A 15131-nucleotide genomic window follows, 5' to 3' on the forward strand; every position below is an offset into this window, starting at 1 on the left:
TCTTGTTTTCACTGGCTTTTGGAAGGTACTTGACCAAACGTATTGAATCAGTCTGAACAATTGTTTGACACGGCACTCAGACTTCCTCTCAGAGAATATTATATCACTTCTGCTGGGGGTCTGGAGGTTTAGTGGAAAGTTTCACCCAATAGCAATAACAACAGTGAAATTTCCTGCTTATGGGGAAGTATGCTGAATTATTTCTTGAGCAGAAGATTTGTCGGTAGGTGACGTAGGTATATCCTATTATTGTAACACCAGGTGTTGAAATTCCTGGCTTTCAAAGCTCTTCAAGCTCAGATCTTTGTTGATGGAGTTTGAAATGTGGCCTGGTGAAGCTCTCATGTCGTGTGCACATCAAATCAAAGTATTTGTTGGCAATGAAAATCGCAGGCCTCAGACACCCTACAACAATGCTCATTAAATAACTATAAAAAGAAAATAATGCAAGTAAAAGCTAAATCTGAATCTTAGGCCAAAACAAATACTGCAAGTTAAGATATAGGGCTAAAATATATGCTAATAAAATATAAATTAAGTAATATAATTTGTGTAAACAGTATTGCAGATGAATAAAATTGAATGTAAACTGAATGTAAAAAGAATATAGTTAATGTTTATATGAATAATGACAAGTAATAAATATATTATTATTTATACAGAGATGTAACAGTTGTGAAACATTAAAGTAAGTGTAAGCATATATAGTATGCTGTACATAGCGCATCTTTCATGTTCGTAGTAGTGGGCAAGTGAAGATCATGTTGGATATCTTTTTTGTTTTGGAGCATATAATTCAGTGTTGTCATATCAGAAACAAAGTGAGGCAGTGTACTACCCATGATGGCTATATAATAATAATTGTGTAGCCTGCGAAGACTGAAATAGAGCTAGGCATCAAAGGAAGCCACCTTGCGGTCTGCTGGGCTAGTATGAAGACAAACACTGCCGCTGCATATCACATTAGAAGAGAAACACCAAGCTGCTAATCAAACACTCGGTCCAGGTGGCTAAATGTAGGTTGCATTTACAATACTGTGTATCATTTGACACCTTTAAATAGCACTAGATGTAGTGAGATATAGTGTAACACCATAGTACTCCCTCATGGGCTTTTACTTGAGCTTATTTTTTATTTTGTATGTGTTGTTTTCACAGTGGGGTTAATGTTTTAAATAGTAATGCATTTTAATTTTCCTATCTAAACTCAAAAATCCCAATAGTGTCCACTACAGACTGAAATATTCACTATAATACACAATACAAAAGTCTTAAAGTGAACAAGCTTGATGATTTGAATGACTGAGAGGATGAAGCTTTGTCACTAGAGGAAAAGGTTTGGTTACCTTTTAGCGCAAAATTAGTGACATTATTTGAGGCAGTGTCGGTTGGAGCTGAAGACTACGATTTTGAAAGATAAAAGAGCCTGGGGGTGTGGAGTTAGAAATAAAGTGAGCTAAGCAGACATACTGTAGCCCGCTCTCCATCTCTGCTTGCCAGAGGTGTCAAAAGTATTCACATTCATTACTCAAGTAGAAGTATAGATACTAGGGTTTGAAAAGACTTTTGTAGAAGTTGTCAACTCAAGCTTTTTACTCAAGTAAAAGTACTGGTTTCAAAACTACTTAAAGTGTAAAAGTAATGCAAAAAAAAAAAAAAAATGCCATTAAGGACAAAAGCTTAGTCCACTACCCCACCTCCACAAAAAAACATTTTTCTAAAGGCCATAATGTTATATTAAAATCATACCTGCAAACTCAGAAGGGCTGTAAAAGGTGACACATCTCTGAGTCTATGTTTTTCAGACAACAGCAGCTACAGTCTGGTGTTAGAATCCTCTCCAGTGAAATACAGACACACTTTTACACCGTTTAGCTGTCAGCATTTTAACCGTGTTTACTCCAGCTGCTAGCTAACGGTAGGCTAACGTTACCTGCTGTCGAGTGTAGTGTTACCTAGCGTCCCGTGCTGCGATGTTCCAGTAACCTCTAACGTCCGTTTTCGGACCATCAGAGAGAAGCGCAGGCATTTAAGTAGCACCTAAATAAGGCACCGAAATCCACGTTACTATTCGGTCCGGTAGAAAATGGTCGTTAAGGCACCGGTGCCGTATTAGCACCGGGTCTGTGCAGGTGCGATGGATCGCGTACAGACCAATAGGGTGTCGGAATGGTATATGTTTACACTTCTCATCCAACCACAATCAAATTCACTCTCTGGATGGCGCGATTTATCTGGATAGTTTTATTCGTGTGTGTGTGTGTGTGTGTGTGTGTGTGTGTGTGTGTGTGTTTTGAATGATGACAAGCCAGAATGAAAACAAGCCAAACTGAAATAGGAGTAACAAGGCTATTTTTAAAATGTAAGGAGTAGAAAGTACAGATAATTGCGTGAAAATGTAAGGAGTAGAAGTAAAAAGTCTGCTGTAAAATAATTACTCCAGTAAAGTGTAGATACCCAAAATTTCTACTTAAGTAAGCTAACAAAGTATTTGTACTTGGTTACTTGACACCTCTGCTGCTTGCTCTGCTAGAGGCTAAAGGCTACATTAGCCGCTTGTAGCACCACCCAAGACACCCAATAATCTCACCGAACAGAATGCAGTCAAATTGCATTGTGGGTAATACTGTAGTGTTGCCAGGTTTTGACAAGAAAAGTAAGAACATGTGGAACCAAAAACAAAATATCTGTGGTTCTGCTTCATTGATTTTGATTTAGTCTATATTGATGAAGGTTCATTTACGGGATAGTTCCGATGCCGCTGGAGGCTCCGTCAGATGTCCCTCATTTTCGGCCGCATGTGCCTCACCTTCTGCTTACTTTCTTTTTCAGCAATGTTTTTATTTACTTTTTATTGCAATTATGACTTTTATGGTTCTTTTACATACAGTAGGTTTATACTACACCTATTAGTACATTTATAGTTATTATATGTAAATAAAATGATAACTGTTTAATAGATAAGACATTTTTATTGGATTTGATACTTCACATTTTTTAGGCTATTTCGACTAATTTTGGTAACGTGACTTTAAGTTGCTGTGGCTTTAAGAGAACACAGGGGACGTATTGGTTCCATAAGTTAGTGAGCTGAAAAGATCAGTGGAGGTTTAACTAGCTGTGGAGTCTCACGGTTTTGTCCGTGACCGTGTTTTTTTTTTTGCTTTCCTTGTGACACTTAATATTTGTTTGTGTTTTAAACCTTAAAACGGGCTTGGAGTGGATGATTGCATTGGATACATCAAGGGGACACGTGTAGGCCTATGCCAGGACTACCAGCTAGCTTGCAATTTTGTACATAACACTGGTCAAATGGTTTCCAGATTTCCTCATACCCCAGGCACAGTACATACATGTTACTTTAGCCTCATTGCATTTAAAACAAAGGTCCGGTTACTGATTACTGTATCAGTTATTATTACTGATTTATTTATTTAATTAACCAGGAGTAGTTTATGTCTGCATCAGACAACTATATTGGAGTAGCCTTAAATTAGAGTTTGCTGTTTGTTTCTGAGATGTATCACAGGTTTTTTTCCCGATGGTTTTCTGAAATGTCTTCTTTTAAGTCTTTAAGTTGCGACAGTGGCGAGGAAAATCTCCCTCTTGGGAAGAAACCTCGGCAGACCCAGACTCTTGGTAGGCGGTGTCTGACGGGGCCGGTTGGGGGTGTGAAGGCGATAATAGTCGCATTGAAGATAGTGGAACAGTGACTTTGAAGGTAGTCGTTGTAGTTCATGTCACAGCAGGACGTTGCGGGATGAAACGTGGCGCTGCAGAGCACGGGTGGGTGTAGCAGACGCAGCAGGACGCGGCCGGGCGCTGAAGGGAATCGCAGAGCATAGCTCTGCGAAGAAGAAACATAAGGACTCCGGGGAGTAACCTCCCCAGAGCTAGGTTAGTAACAAGCAGTTCTGGGACAGGATGCATACAAAAGGAAACAAATGAAAACATTGATGAGAGGCTGTACTGGCCTGCCCCCCTCTACTCACACTATATTATTGATTATATGATCAATAAATCTGATGACTACGAAGAGAAGCAGGTGGGCCGGGTTAGGCAGACACTGCAACTCCTCACTCCACCATAGACCCATATCTAACCTAACTATAAGCTTTATCAAAGAGGAGAGTTTTCAGTTTACTCTTAAATGAGGCAATGGTGTCTGCCCCCGAACCCAGACTGGGAGCTGGTTCCACAGGAAAGGAGCCTGGTAGCTGAAGGCTCTGGCTCCCAGTCTACTTTTGGAGACTCTAGGAACCACCAGTAACTCTGCATTCTGGGAGCGCAGTGCTCTAGTGGGACAATAAGGTACTAAGAGCTGTTCTCAATAAGATGGTGCTTGACCATTTAGGGCTTTGTAGGTCAGGAGAAGGACTTTAAAGTCAATCCTGTATTTTACAGGAAGCCAATGCAGAGAAGCTAAAACAGGAGAAATATGATCTCTTTTCTTAGTTCTTGTCAGAACACGCGCTGCAGCATTCTGGATCAGCTGGAGAGTCTTAAGGGACTTATTTGAGCAACCTGACAGTAGGGAGTTACAATAGTCCAGCCTGGAAGTAACGAATGCATGGACCAGTTTTTCAGCAGTTTTTCAGCATTAGCACAACTACATCTGAGCCATGGTGATTGTCACTTCTGTTGGGGACCAAGAGTCTGGTTAGACCTGAGTAGCTGAGGGGGGCGGGTCATTATCGACAACTAAGATCAGAGTGCCTCTTTTCTTTACTCTTCTTCTCTTTCTTCTTTTACTAACACACACACACACACACGACACAGGCTAGCCGCGTAGCTCCCGAGCTAACGCTGTAGTTTAGCCACGTGGAATCGGCTTACGTTCGTACAGAGCTAACACAGGAACTAGCTACCATACCGGCTAATCGTGCGCGTTGCCTAGCAACCCCCCGGCTTCTTTGGCCCTTCTCCGTGCACCCCGCACCACTACCGTCCTCTTGAGGCTAAATAGTTTTGTGCAGGTCACAGGAGTAGCCATTTTTGGAGTTGTTTTTGTGTTAGAACTACATTTCGACACCGCCCCTCCTTTTTCACTCACTCTCTCTCACACACACACACTCACACACACACAGACACAGACGTGTCCATGCTGCTTTGTTTTTGCTTTGTTTTGGTTGTGATATTGTAAAAGATATATAAGTTTATTATCGAAGGATTATTGATTAGCTACTGATAATTGTGACGTTAATAAATCTTATTATACTTAATTAGCAGTTGCTTGTGATTATTTGTGTACTTGTTGTAATAATTATCTTTGATAATTTGCCAATGATCAAATCTGTACCCTACGAGAATCCTACACCTCATTGAAACCAACATATTTATTTACATATTTTTTACTTATATAGGTGGTCCATTATCTACTGTCCTGCCATCATTTTAATCCAATGGCACTGAACCACCAGCTTTAATGCAGAACAGAACTGGCATATAAACAGTTAGCGAAGCCATTTATCTTTGTCCAATCAAAAATAATTGCCTCCTCTTTCCAGATCAAGTCACCTATACAGAGAGAAGAACCTTAAAAAATCCCAGCGGTTGGAAGCACATATCTGAATATGAATATGTTGATGTTAAATAGCTGCCGGAGATTAAGCACAAAGCATGCACACACACACACACAAACAAAGAGGTCCACCTCCTCACACCCACTACAGCATGGATTCCTTTATAAACAACATGAGTCAGTCAGGTTGGCTTTTTATTGCAGCTGTATCTCTCCACATCCCCGTCCTTGGACCAGACTCAGCCAATCACGCCTGCAGGAGGGAGGAAGATGGAAGCAAGCCGCAGTCATCAACAGCTGACCAGAAATGGGCCGGGGACAGACTGACCAGGGGCTGTGTTTCTCTCTGGTAATTGGCTCACTTTTAGATCTTAATATATTCAACAGATGTTTGCCTCAGCCAGCCCTGAGCCACGGAACAGCCAACTGTGGAGGAATTCGCCCTCTGTGCTGCTGTGTCCTTTTTTTCAGCTGCTCTGGCGCCTGTCTCTCAGTGTATATAATGTACTTTATATCATAGTCCAATTCAGCATCATGCAACTTGGAGCAAAATAAACCACTTTGTCATAATACGCTCTCAACAAAAATAGACTGTAGACTAGCTGTGGTTCTCAAAGTGGGGTCTCAAAGTGGGGTCCTGGGACTTGCCAGAGGTTCCTCCAGCTAAATATGTTTTTCTCACAGAGGTGTAATTCAGTGGAAATACTACCAGTTAGGAAATGCATAAGCACGTAAATATCTGTTTATATAATTCAACTACTCAAACCTTTTTATACACAAACATTGTTAGAAAATTTGGCCAACCATAACATTGAAATGTTTTATTTCATATATTACTACATAACATAGTTTTGTATAATATTTAATGGTTTATTTTACAATGCTGGAAAGAGTCACTTTCAGATGGCGCCAAATATCCCTCAGTAATATTGTAACATTGAATCAAATACTTTGCCTCTGTAAGCTGTGAAACGTTTGTAGCTTCCTCCTTCTTGGAGGATGGCGGCTGTAGTCAGCTTGGATTCACATCAGTTACACTGGATTACAATAGACCCACAGATACTGCCAGAGGAAAGGTGTCATAATTTATCAAAATGTCCCAAGAAACTACTCAAACCATTCATGCAGCCCAATCCACTTCTCCGCTGTTAATCCGTACACTTAATGTGTTCTAAACAATCAGTGCTTCACAACTGCTGAAAAATGCTTTAGAGCTACACTAAAAAGCTTTTGGATATACTTTTGTGTACTTTTAGTTTGGAACTGTTTTTCATAGTGTTGGCTAAGCTCTCAGTACCAATTAAGGGAAACCTTAATCTTACAGCATGGACATTTTAGATAACCGTGTGCTTCCCAGTTTGTGACAACAGTTTGGGGAAGGTCCTCTCCTGTTTCACTAAGGCAATGCTCCATTGCTAAAAGCCATACAAAATGTTTTTTTTACAGTTTGGTGTGGATGAACTTGACTGGCCTGCACAGAGCCCTGACCTCAACCCCATCCAACTCCTTTAGGATGAACTGGAAAATTGAAAAATTGTGGTTTGGGTCAAAATGACTGCTTATTTAGGGTTAGGAGACCTTTGTCACCATGGTTAAAATAATGTGGTTAAGGTTTGGGAACAATCGTGGTCATTGTTCAAAGAAACCAACTTTAAATGTCGGTAGGGAATGGGAAAGAAACTGCGAATTCCGGTGTTGAAGTGTTGTTGTCCTATCTCTCCGCCCTGGCCTTGTCCCTACATAAACTTTGTCGCTCTATAATAACATCAGCCAATTTGTTCCTTTACTCCCAATGGACAAAGGTTATAATTCCTATAGCCCTGTAGCAGCTGTCTTGATCATACAGCTCAACAGTGGAAACGTTGCTTTTGCTGTAGGAAGAAGTTTTTATGGACATTTTTCTGCCATGGTTATGACAAGCTGATGGCAGGTGCCATTCTCTGCAAGAGGCCAAACTGTACTCAGGCGACAAGTATTTTATACTATAAGGTTTCTTTTCAAAAAAGTTTTAAGAAACCCACAAGGGCAATTCATATAAATTGTCATGTTTCTTCAAATAATTGCTGCTCATCGTAGACAAGTGCCACTTAAGTATCCTTAATGAAACCTTTCTTTTTCTATGTGCAAGGCAGTTGGTAATGAACTCTAGATAAAGGCAGCTGCTGTTAAAGGCTTGACTTATTTAAATCCCTATAAACGCTCTTCTACCAACAAAAGACACAGTTGTTTGGTAGTTTTTTTATAACATGGCCTCCTTGGTTATGGGTGGTAATTAATTCTTCATGACCAACACACATTTTTATCAGTGCCACGAGATCCATTAAACAGGACCACACAAATGGAGTTCAGTTATCAACAGCGTTTGCTTATTTCTTGGCTGTAATAAGCAAACGTATTTTAATGACAAGAAATGATATCTCGCTCCCTGCAAAGGCACTCACCTTGATAATCTTTGACTCCTTTAAAGTCCACATGGTTACAATCTCCTTTCATTTTCTCCTCAGGCTTTTGCCTAATGTTCTCTCGTAACCTTGAAAATGTATTTTCCATCATATCAGCATATTCCACATCTCCTTATTGCATTATGATGCTTTGGTATGACCGTTGCAATTGTGTTTTCTCATAATTGCTTCAAGAACGTTAACCTCTTTTATTAATGGTGACTCCAATTTTACTGAGGCTGGTCTCCAAGGGTCAGTTTTATTGAATCGTCTGTTTGAATCTCTGTCTGCTCTAAATGGAAATGCATTCAGCTTATTTCATTCATCATAAGCCTATAGTCTTCGGTCGTCTCCGCTTTCCCTCCCATCGTTCATAAAGAGTAGAACAAATCATTTTATCTACAGTGGATGTTAGCTTTCACAAGAGCAGGCTGCAGTTTGACTGCATTATTTAAGACAATTAAATACTTAAATTTGATTGCACACAATATATGGGGCATCTTTAAGGCTAGCTGCTACTCTTTGTCCAAGAGTTTAAGGTTTTTATGACTATAATGTCTGCACAAATCTGTAACTTCTGTATGCACTGTCTAGGTTTCAACTAATAATGTTGCAGCTCAAAATCTGAGCTATTAAATATTCAAAGAGCCCTTTTTGTTTGGGGGGTAATATAAAACTTTTTTATATTTTCATTGTGCATCTGGAAACAAAATACTTTCTCATTTTTGTGTTGGAAATTCATTTCTTCCAACAATGCCGATTTTACCATAGAGGCCACTTAGCCTAGCCTGGTCGACACCAGACCCTTCTCAGTTGTAACTGAGAGTGGGTTTGTAGAAGGTTCATTCGCAGCTCATTTCCAAAGGGGCGTCACCAAAAGATGCCGCTCAAATGCCTCTGGGCGCAATTGGATAGTCCTTCAACCAATCAGACCAACGATCCGGGTGACGTAGCAGCGACAGCGGCATCAACGGGTTGCTGCGCTTCGGTGGCCGTCACGTTGAATGTAAACAAAAAGCTGCTTGCCATCGCTACGCTATCGTCATCGTGTAAAGCCCGCCTCAACGGTTGTGATTGGTGCCTCCATTTGGAAAAATTGGAAATGGGCTTGAATGGGCTCTTGGCCAGACTAACTTGCAGAGCAAATCTCAAATTTGCCGGAAGTTCGTCAGGGTTTTCCCAGGCTACAGTTAGCCTGTAGCAAAAGTGAATACAAACTGAGAGGGTCCCATTCTCCCAATTTATATGTTGTAGATTTTCATTGTTATTATGTTGATTTTAGATATGGTAACTGGAGGAGATTTTTCTTGGTGCTCAGAAAGCAATGAATTGGAACTTCAGCGTGTAATCTAAAAGAGACAGAAGTGCTTAGAGTTCATCTGACTAGCATTCTCACCACTAAGCAAAATATGGTGATAAAATATGTATTCAATGCACATTAAAAGCTCTGTGTGTTACACAGAAGGTAGGCATGTCTTCCCCTACTTTAACTTTTATTTGAGTTAGTTACTGTAAGCTAACTTAATTTACATACCTTCAGATGTTTCCTGATGTTAGACATCAAAATGAAGTCAATAGCATTTTGACCGCTGGCAAACATTCTTTGCATTGCATGGTTATGTTTGAACCCTTCTCGAACCCTTCGAACCATTTGCATAAAATGTTTTTTTTTTTTTATTTTCAGCACATGAAAAACATGCAAAGCAACACAGTTAACATTTTTCAGCATATAGTCTAGCTTTTTACAGAAAATATTCAGATGTAATCCCCAATATAATTATGCACATTTTCATAGGTAACTGTAATTTAATTACACATTTTTCCCAGTACCTGTAACGGATTAGAGTTACCTTTATTTTGTAATTAAATTACGTAATGCAGTTACATGTAACTAGTTACTCCCAAACACTGTTAAGATCCATACCAAAATTCAAGAGAGTCTGCCCAGCAGATGTCAAGAGGTCTTGTTCTGTATGAAAGTCCTGGAGAAACAGACAGACTGACTGACCCTGCCTCTAGCAGAGCAAAAAATATAAAAGGTACATATATCAGGACTCTTTCTGTCCTTGCAAGGAAAATATACTGACTCTGTCAAACATCTGTGAATGTGTCCAGTGAACCTGAAAAAGAAATATCTCAGAGATGTTGCAGTCTTGTCAGCGGGAAAAAAGAATTGGATAAAGTGATCCCTTTTATAGCAAATCAATGTTCCCCACTTAGGTGCAGGTTACACAGAGGTGAAAGTTTCCCAGCTGAATTGTGGCCCAGGATTTATCACTGTACCTCTATAATCAGTATTTAACTATCCATTTCTCTCTCTGACCATTATGGCATTAAGATCAAGAGAATGACTCTACCCTTTTGCAAGAATGAAACGTTGACTATTATGAAGGAGTGAAGCCATTCAGCCATGGTTTTGTGCAACTTAATGGTATCAACTTCTCCAGAGACCGATTTTCATTTTAGATTTAAAGTCTTTCAAATCATTTAGTGATAGTCAAGTTTTAAGTTAATTCTCAAATGTTACTCTGGGGCATATAATCACTGTTTCCGAATATAAAAAAACTGATACATTTGAAAACTTTCCACACTAGACTTTCAGTTTAACTCTGATTGTGCCAATCAGCCTGATTTTATGCTGGAAATCCTGTATGTGTCAGTAAAAAAAAAAAAAAACGTAATTATCATGCACGGCAGACATGAAAAACTGTGTGGGTGTATTCAAATTTGAAACCTCTTGGGGTGAAATTAAATATATAATGCCTGCAGCAGCATAACTCAGTCAGTGAAATGAAGGAAACAGCCTTGTGGCTAGCTCATGCACCTGACACCGCGGTTTGAGGAATACAAAACATAAATGGGCCCACAACTCCGACAGCACATGCTTTAATCAATGTCCGCCCTCCTGGGGATCTTAAGTCCAACGGTTATAGTTAACCTTGTCAAGTTGTTCCTGTGTAGGTGTTTGGAGAAATATTGGCTGTCTGAAGGCCAGTCTAGATAGCCTGGCATGGCAAGACCAAATCGCAAATGAGAGACTCTGGAACTTCTCAGTTCATTTTCAATTTCCAATGGGCAAGTATCCCTTCAAAGAACTGTATTACCCATACCCTAAGTTTTTGCCATCAGAATTTGAAAATATTACTACTTTAAACGTACAATATGTAATGTTCTGCCACTAGGGGTCTCTTAATCAAAACAATGGATGTAAACACGGACTTTTGATGTTGATGTTGTGAAGTGGCATTATGGGAGTTGTAGTTTTCATTGTCTAACACAATTGCCGATTAAAATATATCTGTTCACGGATGGGTGTATCCATTACAGTTGTATCCATGTTTCATTTATTCATGTCATTCTGATAAAGTAGCTGCAGTTTCCCCCACATAATTACGTTTTCTTGATTCGATTTGTATTGGTAGCTAGCTGACCATGTAGCGAGCAAGCAAGCTAACATTAGTCACTCAGCTAAAACCACAATATCACTATACAGTATTTCACGTCACTGTCACTTTTTGGATCTTTTCAGCACCGTGGGGAAAAGGCTTGATTGTAACGTTACTCAACACCGCTGAGAGACTTACTCCACGGCTGGGGCTGGCCGCAGAGTATCTGCCAGACTCTCCCCACCTTCACATTTTGTCCGCAGGACAGTCACCATTTGTCGATCAATTTAACTGTAAAGAAGACCATTAAACGCTAAAGGGGGGAGAACACAACACCGCGGCCAGCCAGACTCGGATGCCTGAGGTGATATGTTCTGTTTCCCAGACGGAACATAAAACTTTCTGTTACTGCCGTTAGCATCCCTATCACCCAGGGCTGGAGTTTGTGCTGGCTGGGTTCGGATTGCTGTAAGTTAATAATAATGGCAGGTTGCTGAAGAATTGTGGATGTGTTGTGTCCCCGGGGCTGTTGTCCGCTCTCATCCCGACTGAAGTCCCATAGCGGCGAGGAGTGAGGCAGAAAACCAGGGTGGGATAGCTGGCTAAATTAGCATTAGATTTGTCTTCTATCAGCTAACGTTAACGCTAGCTGGCGAACGTAATCGTGGGTTATCCCAGTGCTGTTTAACGTTAACTTTACCTTGATCAAAACGATTGTAACTAAAATAACTTCATAAGCGTGTTGAACGATGTTTTAACCTTATAACGTTAACGTTCCCCACAGCTACTTGTCAACATAGCACATAACGTTAAGCTGGATCAATCAATATTGAAATGTATCAATAAATAAGGTATCTGCTGTATTACTTTATTGTAAGTGGCATGTAATTAATGACAAAATGATGCTGTGTGGCAGAAGGCAAGGCAAATTTAAAAACAAATAAAGTAATTTAAAAAATGGTTGTAGTTGGTACTTGCCTTAGATCCAGCGGAAGTTGATTCCAGCAGTGGGCAACATAATGGCTGAAGGCCGTTTCAACACTCTTGGAAAGAACTCTGGGCACCACCAACTGACCAGTACCTGCTGATTTGAGAGACCTACCAGGCTCATAGTCAATAAACCTTCAGCAATATATTTAGGGCCTAGACCATTGAAAGACTTGAAGGCAATAAGTAGGGACCTTGAAATCGATTCTGAATTTAACCGGAAGCCAGTGCAGAGATTTGAGAATTGGATTAATGTGCTCTCTTCTCTTGGTGTTTGTGAGTATTCTCGCAGCAGCATTCTGATAAGTTGCAACTGTTTTATGGTAGAAGTGCATTGCAGTAGTCTACCCTACAAGAAATAAAAGCAAGCTGTATTACGGTTACTGAGTATTATTCTTTCTGTGACATTATATGATTTACAATTACTCTCAAATGTATCATCTGGGTCCCTGTGTTTTGACGGAAGTTAGAAGAACCAGAGGGGTCTAAGCTTTTATGACGCCACTGAAAGGCGACTAATGAATAAAACGTCCTGTGTCATTGAAATAAAATAACAGATTTTTCTGGGTTCGAACATTGTTGGAAACATTTGGGATAGTGTGGTGTAAGTACACAACTCAACAAAATATATAACATAGGTCTTGTCGTTTTTAGACATTTTAATGCAGAAATGTTACATATTGTAACTTTAACATAAAGTTCCACATCAGCTGCAGCCATCTTGATTGTTTTATTTTATGAAGCTAAGTTTATGCTCAAGTAGTGTCATCAGCACTATCTTTGCATAAAGCGCAGTCGTCAATCAGTCATTGTCACAATCATTGACTAGGGGTGGCAGTAGCCCAGTCCAGGGGTAGTTGGGTTGGGAACCAGAGGGTCGCTGTTTCAAGTCCCTGTACGGACCAAAGTACGGAGTGTGGACTGGTAGCTGGAGAGGTGCCAGTTCACCTCCTGGGCACTGCCAAGGTGCTTTTGAGTAAGTAACCGAACCCCCACAACTGCTCTGGGCGCCTGTCCAGCAGTCGCAGCCCTGTCACTCTGACACCTCTCCATTTGTGCATGTATATGACCTGAGATTATGTGTGTAGTAGGCCTATAGTGTGTTCTTACACAAAAAAATGTAATTCCCCCCCTGGGGATCAATAAAGGATAAATTAAATGATTAATATAAATTCCCCACATTAGATAAATGGTTGTGATTGATAATCGTATTTTCACATATTACCAATTAATTTTGCGAGTACCATCATAACCGACAGAACTGATGGACAGAGCTAAGAATATATTGTACAGAAAATGTGATGTGTGGATGTGACAGCTTTTTAGAGGTTTAGAGGGGAGCGTGCCTATGTTCCCACAGGCTTGTGTTCCCACATTTCTAAGATTTCTTTCAAAATTAGGCCCTATGTTCCCACAGTTCCCACATTTCTAAAATTTCCTTCCAAAATTAGGCCCTATGTTCCCACATTCCCTTTTTCATAAATTCGTATCAGATTGTATCCCCCCTTTCTCCCAATTTGGTAGCCAATTGCACCCAACCAATTATCCAGTATCAATGGATTACAGTTGGAATGTAGCTTTTAGCTAAATCTGGTAACTAACCCTAACGCTGGGAACATAGGGCTGTGGGAACATAGGGCCTAATTTTCAGTGTGCTGTGGGACCATTAGGCTGTGGGAACGTAGGGCTGACCCCAATTACATTACACTTTTGCAGTTAACTTACCCAATACTGGTTACAACAAATGTGACAACCCTGCTCCTCCGTGCCACGTGTCCATTTGTTGGTTACATAACAAAAGCTATTTCAAAACCTCTTTGTGTCCATTCTGTGTCAGTATTAGTAAGTCTTTATGAAACTAGATTCCTTGTAGGATTATTGTATTTTTTAATACCGGTTTTGACAGAGCTTAATTGTACCGCCCCACATAATGACAGATATTGTAGGATTGGGGTAATCATTTGGATGTTTTGACTAAATGTTGATGCTCCACCTTGATACAGTTGGGGGACGGTGTCAGCCCAGTCCTCCACTCATAATGAGAAAAGCAACAAAAAAGGTGCAGAGGCATTCTTCAAAACTTTACGCAAATAATTCAACCGTGACAGAGAGAAACTGTATTTGGGATTTAATATCCCAGTCTGTCATTGCTGTTAGTGTGATCAAACACACACCTTCACACTGTAAAATAAGATGGCATGATTTAAAGCGGAGGAGACACCTTTAAAATGTGCTTCAGTGTGGAGCAAAGAATTTGACTGTTTTTGCAATTAAGGTCATTTGCATAGAAAGGAACCAATTGCCACCAAATGGCAGTGCAGTTTGGGGTGCATTTCACCCTTTGTGGGTGCTTTTTGTCTTATTTGTGCAGGGTTAACAGTCGCAGATGACGTGCATCCTTTTGTGAATTTGCCTGTATTATCTCTCAGCTGAGCATTATGTAATAGCACGTGTATTTTGGGTAACAAAACTGGGAAAAATTTCAGTGTTCCCTGCAATATGTGCCTGGGTTTTACCAGTGGTGCTATGCTAAATCCTAATCTGCAGCTAGAGGCTTTGGATGGAAGATTGAGTGTATTCATCTGTTGCATTAGCAGAGGGGGAATACCCTAATGCACATAAAAAAACAAGTTGATGTCAAATTAATTACGTATCCTCAGAAATACCTCACCGCAAATTTCCATTGAAAGTTGGTATGCACCCATTTGTGCTCGATATGTGTGGGCCTTATCCTTTTTACAGTGCGTGGGTGGGTGACAATTAAATGAGGGGAATAAATAATATCACCGCCAGCTG

The sequence above is a fragment of the Perca flavescens genome, chromosome 7 (assembly GCF_004354835.1).
Source record: "Perca flavescens isolate YP-PL-M2 chromosome 7, PFLA_1.0, whole genome shotgun sequence".
Taxonomy (NCBI): domain Eukaryota; kingdom Metazoa; phylum Chordata; class Actinopteri; order Perciformes; family Percidae; genus Perca; species Perca flavescens.